Here is an 8,705-nt window from a genome sequence, read left to right as displayed (position 1 = left end):
ATCTCATCATGTCGACATCCTTTAGAAGAGATGATGAGATGACAAGATTTTGGATCTCATCATGTCGACATCTTTTAGAAGAGATGATCAGATGACAAGATCCCGGATCTCGTCATGTCGAATCTTTTAGAAGAGATGATCAGATGACAAGATCTTCGATCCATGATCATGTCATCTGATCATCTCTTCTGCAAGATGTCGACATGACGAGATCCGGGATCTTGTCATCTGATCATCTCTTCTAAAAGATGTCGACATGACGAGATCCGGGATCTTGTCATCTGATCATCTCTTCTAAAAGATGTGGACATGATGAGATCCGGGATCTCGTCATCTGATCTTTTGCTATCATGATGTCGACTTCCCAAGATAATTATCTCAACATCTCGGTGGCACTTTTAAGCTTCCATACGATAAGGATGAGAGCATGGTCACAGATTTGAGTATAGGTATTGGAACGATGGTCTAGAACATTGCGCAGTCAGATATTCCATGTTTCATTATTAGCATCAAATTCCAATGCGTTTTTTAGTCCAAAATCGATTCGCAGAGCAGTTGTAAGGTGCACAGCGGTCATTAAACATAACTTAATTAATTCAATGATGATTTGCATGGTTAATCTTTATATCGTTATCTACATCAACAGCTTATAAATGGCAAGGAAATTAAAGCTCTCATAGTTAATGAACTGTGCAATGGCAGGAAAATATGAATAGACAGAGTCATGATTATTGTGTTAAATATTTTTTTGCATATGCTTTTATCTCAAATTGCGGGTTTTTTTTTATTTGTTTATGAGTATTGCATATTAGTAATCACGAATTTTAAGGATGGACTTTATGCCATATTGATACCTTATATTTTACAGAGATATTCTTTAATTGATATTTTCGTATATAATTCATAATTAATTGTTTTTTCATTTATTTCTTTTATTTTTGTGATAGTAAGGAATGTGTTTTTCTCATAAGCTGAGTCCAGAGTAGACCTATGTAAATGCGAATTTAAATTGAATTTAATGTCGGAAAGCTTACGGCAAATTGTATTACTTTTCATGATTAATACATTACAATTTTCTTTTCAGGGTTTTTAAGAAAGAACTTGATCGTATTCATTAAAAATACATGTCGGCATTTCTTCAAACAGTAACGTCGTTTAATTAATGACAGTAAGTAATATGAGTCGAAATAATGGAAAATCCAAACTTCGCGCAGCTCAGTTAATGAACTGGACAGTATACCAAATTTGAACATCCAATCGATGACCAACTGATCACGTGATTGATTAATGATATATAAAGCACCAACTGTAAAAGAAAACATTATGAAAGCGGCATTCTTTGTTTATATCATATTTCCTTTAGGCCAGAATTGCAATAATTAATCAATTGGACATTCATAGCACTATGCCGACACTCTTCTTAAATCTTGATTAATCATGTTTTGACATTATATATGGGTGCCCGGTTTACGCGATTTTTATGTGGTAAAAGGGAAAGAAAAACGAAATGGGCGAAGGTTTTTTTTATTTCAATGAGCACTGATACGAGCTATTCAGCCACAAGATGTAATAATGATTTCCTAATTCAATTCTTGAGAAAAACACTTTTATTCTATTCAATATTGATGTTCTAAGTATTATTCATATTATGGCTGTAAATCGATTGCTTTACAGCCCATGGAAAGGGGTAGTTATGATATCCATGTAGTTGAGAGTAAATCCAGTAACTTCTTGTGTCAAAAAGAATTGATTGTTCAGACAGAAAATGTTAAAATGTTTAAATATTAAAAGGGACAGGGTATTCAGACCTTTCTCCCTAGAAAGTTATTTGTACTTACGAAAATGCCTTTGCATTTCAACAAATTAGGAACAACTTTATTCAAACCTTTCGTTCACCTTATTATTTTGATCTATAAAATGTCTGAATGTCTTTTCAACATTTTTTTATACCAATCAATAAGAATGAGTAAGGAAATGTATTTCATTAGCGTGGTCATTAAAACGGGTTTAGGGGCTTATTTTTAAATGTTTTTGAAATTCGGATATTGATTATATTGTGTGGTGCTATCATCCTGTATTATCTTTACTAGTAATTCATCTCAGCTTATTAACCAGGTTTGGTGATTTTTTTATATTCATTTTTATTTTTTATGTATAAGAAGACAAAATAATATGTTTTTTTTTAATAATTATCAATCACGGTGTTACATCTATTTCATTTGGGCTTATAAAGCCAAGATGACATAACTTAAAGCCCCCATCACACTTATTCCGAATCAAGCAGAATTGGCCGGAATGAAAGGACTATTGTTTGACCACCAGTTGGTCATTTAAATCTACTTCGAACACCGTTCGAAATTACCCCTCGAATGTTTTGAACATGACCAAAACCTTCGGGACGGCCAAAAGAAATGACAAAAATATTTCGAATGCACTCAGAATGCAGTCAGAATATTTAGAATGCGCCGAGAATGTCCAAGAATGTAGCACGAATTATCAATCTGACTCCATTGCGGTTCATTTTGACTAGTGTATGATGATTCGCCTGGTCAATTTACTGAATTTCAACTCCAGTTTGGTGTATAAATAAGTTCCTCTCAAAAATTTCTAGATTTTTTGAATATTTGTTTCGTTCCAGCTTCTGCTTGATTCCTGCTGATTCCGAATAAGTGTGATGGAGGCTTTAGTTAGAACTCTCTCATTTTGTAGACATATTATTATGATGATGTGAAAATGACGAGGCGAAATCAAGAGAAAGGAAGAACTGTACTGTGATCTTTTATTTCACAGTGAATTCACATATGTTATTCACATTGCTGTGAAGGTGATTCTGCAGACTACATTTCATTGCCGGTCATTAATGCAAAAAATTATTTCATGATAAGGAATTAAGATATGTAAAGAATTTGAGTTATTTTATACACTGTTAAAAAAACCCTGATTTTACAGAAAAATAAAAGAAGATTTTGCAGAAAGCAATACCAGAATCATTCTTTAAATTCATGAAACAGGAATTTTTCTGCAATTTAACAGAACAGGTCTGTTAGAAAAAGGGGAAAAGAGTGTTTTATTTAAGGAAATTTGTAAGATTACACACACCAAGTACCAATTTCCTGTAAGATTACGCAATCTGGTAAGATTGCAGGTGTTCTCGAGACTCTGCTGCAGGAACTTCTTTTATTTTAAGGATAAATTTTCTAACAGTGTAGGCCTATTGATAATGAAATAAGATTGAAAAAAAAAATGGGAGTCATAATATTATACCTACGTCAGCATAATATACTTTCTGAAGCGTTCATGTGTGAAGGCGCTTTTTTAATTTTTATTTTTGTTGCTTAAAGTTATGTTCATATGGCTAAATAATGAACCTTTGGGGTGATTCCCGACGAGTCAGGTCTGACTAAAATATCGGACTTTTTACACCATGTTGTATATAAAACGCATCATCGCATTGGTCAAATCATGCTTAAAGGATGCGCGCGATTAAAATAACATGACTGTAATGGGGTGTTGTAAAAACCTGCGAGCAATTGCAAGTCTTCTTTTGTAAATGCTATGATTGATTGCTGAAGCGCTTCTTGCAAGACGAAGTGTAATCTGGGGCCGGTCTTACAAAGAGTTACGATTGCTCCAATCAATCGCACCTCTGTGGAAATCCATCAGTATCGTGATTTTTTCAAAAGGAAATTTGCAAAATGTCATTTGAAAAAAAGGAGAACACATCAACGATTTTGTTGAACTTTGGTTCACAACAAAAAAAAAAAACAGAAAATAACGAAGAGTTACCTCGAAATTTTCGGCTGCTACCTGCAACCTTCGTCTTGCAGCATTGTGTCCCGATTTGACCTTAGAGACGTAATTTCGAGGTAACTCTTATTTTCTTTTATTTGTGTTATGAACCAAAGTTCAACAAAATCGTTATCTTTTACCAACATAGATGAACTTTCATAATCGAGAACACATCAAATTGTCAAGAAATCGATAAATTCACGAATTTGCATCATACCTAGAAAAACTTTGGATTTCCATAGTTGTAAGGCGGGCCCCAGATTTTGAACAGCTAAAATTTGCCTATTGATTATAGAATTGCAACATAACAGGCGTATTTGCAATTTATTTATTGCAAATATTTTCTTGCAACAGTGCACCCCCTAAGTCAACCTGAAATCTATGTTCGAAATGAAAGATATTATCAAGATATCTTTATGACTGAATAGACCAAGTGTCATTCATGAATTATGTATAAAATATGTACTATTTAAAGCAGTATTCTATGAAGGTTGGAATTTCATGTGTTTTTCTTTTTTAGGCGGTAATTAACTGTTGGATAAAACCAGACTTTTGGTGGAAAAAACCTCAGATAATTCCTTTCATTAAAAGATGATAGGTAAAACCGCTAGCGGATCTATGGGGGACACAGCTGGCCCATGCCCCCCCCCCCTCCTTGAGAGCCATTATCAATACTTGTACTGTAAATATACCGCTTCTACCCAAGTGTCCCCCCTTTGAAAGTGATGGCTTTTTATTCTTGCTAGTCAAATTTTCATCGGAAAAATCCCAGGGGGGGAATATGCCCCCTCCCCCCTGGAAAATCCTGGATCCGCCCCGGGGTAAAACGGAGCATGCTGAATATTTTCCCGTGCTTCTTCTCTCTGCCATATGCTGCCTTTTAAGTTACAAGTGGTAATGTTTTGAAGAAAAAAACCCTGATAAGCTTGAGGATTCTGCTATAGAGGCATATTATTTCTCATAATGAAACAAGCAGGTTAAAATGTGTATTCGATCCAATATACCTTTATCCGTCAGAAGTCTCGTTTTTTTACAACAGTTACTGTAGGAACCATCAGACTCGGTTGATTCCTAGCCAAAGGGCTGCCAGATAAAACAATTTTTCATCCGACAAGATGTTGATCAATAAAACGATTTATGAAATAATATTTGAGATCAGTCAGAACCGATGTGGAATTTTGCATTGGTCGCATATTTTGTCATTTCATGTTTATAGATTAAATGTTTTTAAAGAAATGTTTAAAAATTTATGACATGTCTCTATTTTTACAAAACAGAATCTATATTTAAGACGTCAAATATAAGTTCATTCCTCTGCTTTTGTCGAATGTCTTTCAACATATAAAGCAATGCATTTTAGAATCAACTTTGGTAGGATGTGATTTAGCATCTTAATTTAGGGCTTTCAAGAAATCAAATTGTATTTTGCATTATTTTCAATATATCGTGAGTTTTTATCGTGAATGTTTGGTGAATGTTTTAGTTGTAATAAAATGTATAAAACTGTATGCATATTGATTTTATCTTTGGTTAAGGGGATGAATAAATGCTCTCATTTTCTGGGAAAATTTGGAATCGTTTTCTTCAATTTATTGATTAGAGATGAATGTTAGACGTTGGGGTGACAAACGCATTTTGTTGTTTTTCTTTAAAAAGATAATAATAATTGGATTTGTTTGCGCTGTTAATTGCATAAGACAAGTTAAGGTTTATGGTTATATAAGTGTGTTTTGAGATGTTTTTTGAAGAGGTTAAGAGAAGAGAGGTTTCGAAGAGATGGAGTTTGTTCCAAAGACGGGGGGCAAGAGATTGAAAGGAGTTGAAACCGGCCTGTTTTCTGGATTTTTGAATTACATAGGGAGAGAGTAAGTAGATCTTTGAATAGGCTTGAAAGAGAAAATATTTGTTGGTAGAAAATGGCAAAGTGAACTTTATCACGATGAAACAAGATTTTCATCACTAGTCTTACACACTTTCATCGCTATGTGGCATGCTTTGATCACTGTAGTACACATTTTCATCACAATGTAACACGTTTTGAAAACTTTACTATGTTACTAGCTATCAGCACTATTCTTCAAACTCTTCACTCTTCTGTTACAAACTTTCATAAATACGTAACACACTATGTAACACAACTCAAAAGAGTATATACTGAAGACCCAGTTTTACTTTAGTTAGTGCACCTAAATCAAGCTTTATTGTAGATATGATAAACTCAAATATGAAAATGAAGGTAAAAATCAATACACAGATATGATTATTTCATAATTATTTCTATGTAACGTTTATCCTTAAAATATTACAATGGCATCATTTCTTCCATAAAAAATAAGACATTTACAGAGATTCAATTCTTGTTTTTGTATTTCATTCGTCAAACCAAATGAAATATAACTTGCCACCAACCTATAAATAATCTTATCACTTTTAAATGATTCTTTTGTTAATTTAAAAAAAAAAGAATGAAATAATTCAAGCAAACATGATGAGGGAATATAATTAGAAAGTAAAATTGCTAATAAAATAAAACATAACATGACAATGATAATAAAATAAACAAAAGCATAACAAACTCAATACATACATGGAGCATTGATTCCACACATAATTCTTCGTATACAAATGTCACCTGCATTTCAAACTTGGGATCTAGAAAACAATCATTTTTCGCTCACAAAGCAAAATATCGAAAGCACAAATTTTCCTGCTAGTAAACACCTTACAGAGCTAGTGCATCTATTTAATAATTCCCGTAAAAGGTTAGCAATATCAAATGCAATTCAATTACCCAAAGGTTTTCAGTGATTTGATTAATCTTACGACGTACATGCACAAGATTGTTTGGTCTAGAGCGCAAGTTAAACCAGCATGAGTAAAGTCATGACCAACCACAAATTGTCACTTGTTATTAGCTACTGAAATCCTTGCATCTGATTGGCCAAGAGCAAATTAGTAGGTGAAAATCCCTAACAAAAATTTTCATGAAATGCTCCCCAGGGCCCCGTTTTACAAAGAGTTACGATTGATCCAATAAATCATAACTCTACAGAAATCCATCAGTGTCATAATTTTTTCTTCCGGAAAATTAGTAAAATGTCCATTGTAAACAAAGCCGAACACACCAAATTGTCAAGAAATCAATGAATTTATGGATATACATTCATAACTAGGAATTTTTTTTTAACAAACATGCATTTTATATGTTGACTCTGCTGGCTTTCCATAGTTGCGATTAATCGGATCAATCGCAAATCTTTGTAAGACGGGCAACAGGACTCTAATCACAGAAAAAAATATAGATAACACATCATAGATATACATCTGAGAGCAGAAAACAACATTTCTTATACTCAATGAAAGGAGGAGAATCTTTGAGTGCAGTCACTAGAATAACCATAACATTCTTGTTATTAGTTAACATATTATCTAGATATTTTATTTCAATAAATATATTACGTCACGAACTGTGCGCGAGTTCTTCTTGTGCCTTAAAATAGGGGGAAGTTCATTTGGACGATAAGTTGGCTTTAAAGGGATGGTCCAGGCTGAAAGTATTTATAGCTTACTAAATAGATAATTCACTGAGCAAAATGCTAAAAAATTATTATTTCATTATATGAAATTAGGTTTATTCATATTGTTTCCTCCAAGAACTAGAAATTGCTGCGAATTACTTTAAGTATGAAAAAGGGAAAAAAAATATGAGTTTATGTCATAACATAACTTAAGTGGGGATGTGACATCATCAGCCCACCTTATGAATATTCATGACTGTTATCACAAAATTTTGCTAAACTTTAACTTCAATAACTTTATTATTTATATGATTTTGATGAAATTTTCAGCATTTTACTCAGTTAATTCTACTCTATGTTTTAAGATATAAATATTTTCAGCCCAGACCATCCCTTCAATACAAAATGATTTTCTTTAATATTGGCATAGGTTTGAATAAAATGCATCAAATAAGAGAAATATGAATTTTTTAAGTTTTCAATCTGAGACATCATAATTGTGTGAGCAGCTCTCCCATATATCATGTAATAAAAATTCTAATTTCTTTATAGGAATGGAGGGGTATGATAAATCCAATAATTTCACATTTCTTGAAAAAAATACATTTTTGAGAATTTATATCACAGGATAAATGGAAGAGCTGCTCGTCTTTAAATATGCATAACCCTATTATTCTTTAATCGCTTTTCATCAAACATTCACAAATATTTTTCTTTCATTTGGCTTTTATTTAAACCAACTTATCTTCAGGGTGAAATTCCCCTTTAATACTGGCAGAAAGAGAAATGGAGTAAGATCTGACATCAACACCTTTTTTCTTAATTACCTTCAGCGACAACAAATGAACACAATACCACGTCCAAAAAAAGGAATGATTAGGTTTCTATTTTAATGAGCATAATTGGCAGAAGACAAAATATGCAGTTATCCCTGCCAGATGAAATAGTGTCTCACAGTGTGTTTACAGTGTGCTCACGATGTGTTCATGACAGTGTGTTCATTTGCGTTCAAGGTGTATTCACGGTGTGTATAATGGTGTACTCATGGTGTGTACATGGAATGTTCACCGTAAATTCAGTGTGGAACAGCGTGCAGAGCACAGATGTTCAGTGTGTTCATGGTGCATTCAAAGTGTGTGTTCTGAGCATCTTCAGTACATTTAGTGTGGAACACAGCATGATGACAGTAGTGTGGAACAAAGTGTAATCACCTTCACACTGTCAAATTGAACATCATGAACCTCATATTCACGAAGGCCACTGCTTGAACTATCTGTAATCCTCACTCTCGAGGTGTCCACAGTGTGAACAAATCTTCACACGTTCCACCATGAGCCTTTTAACACTGCGAGACACACATGAACACACACACACTGTCGATGACTCCACAGTGTGAAA

Source organism: Lytechinus variegatus, chromosome 6 (assembly GCF_018143015.1).
Source record: "Lytechinus variegatus isolate NC3 chromosome 6, Lvar_3.0, whole genome shotgun sequence".
Taxonomy (NCBI): domain Eukaryota; kingdom Metazoa; phylum Echinodermata; class Echinoidea; order Temnopleuroida; family Toxopneustidae; genus Lytechinus; species Lytechinus variegatus.
The sequence above is the reverse complement of the archived record's forward strand: the minus strand, read 5'-3'. Positions refer to the sequence as shown.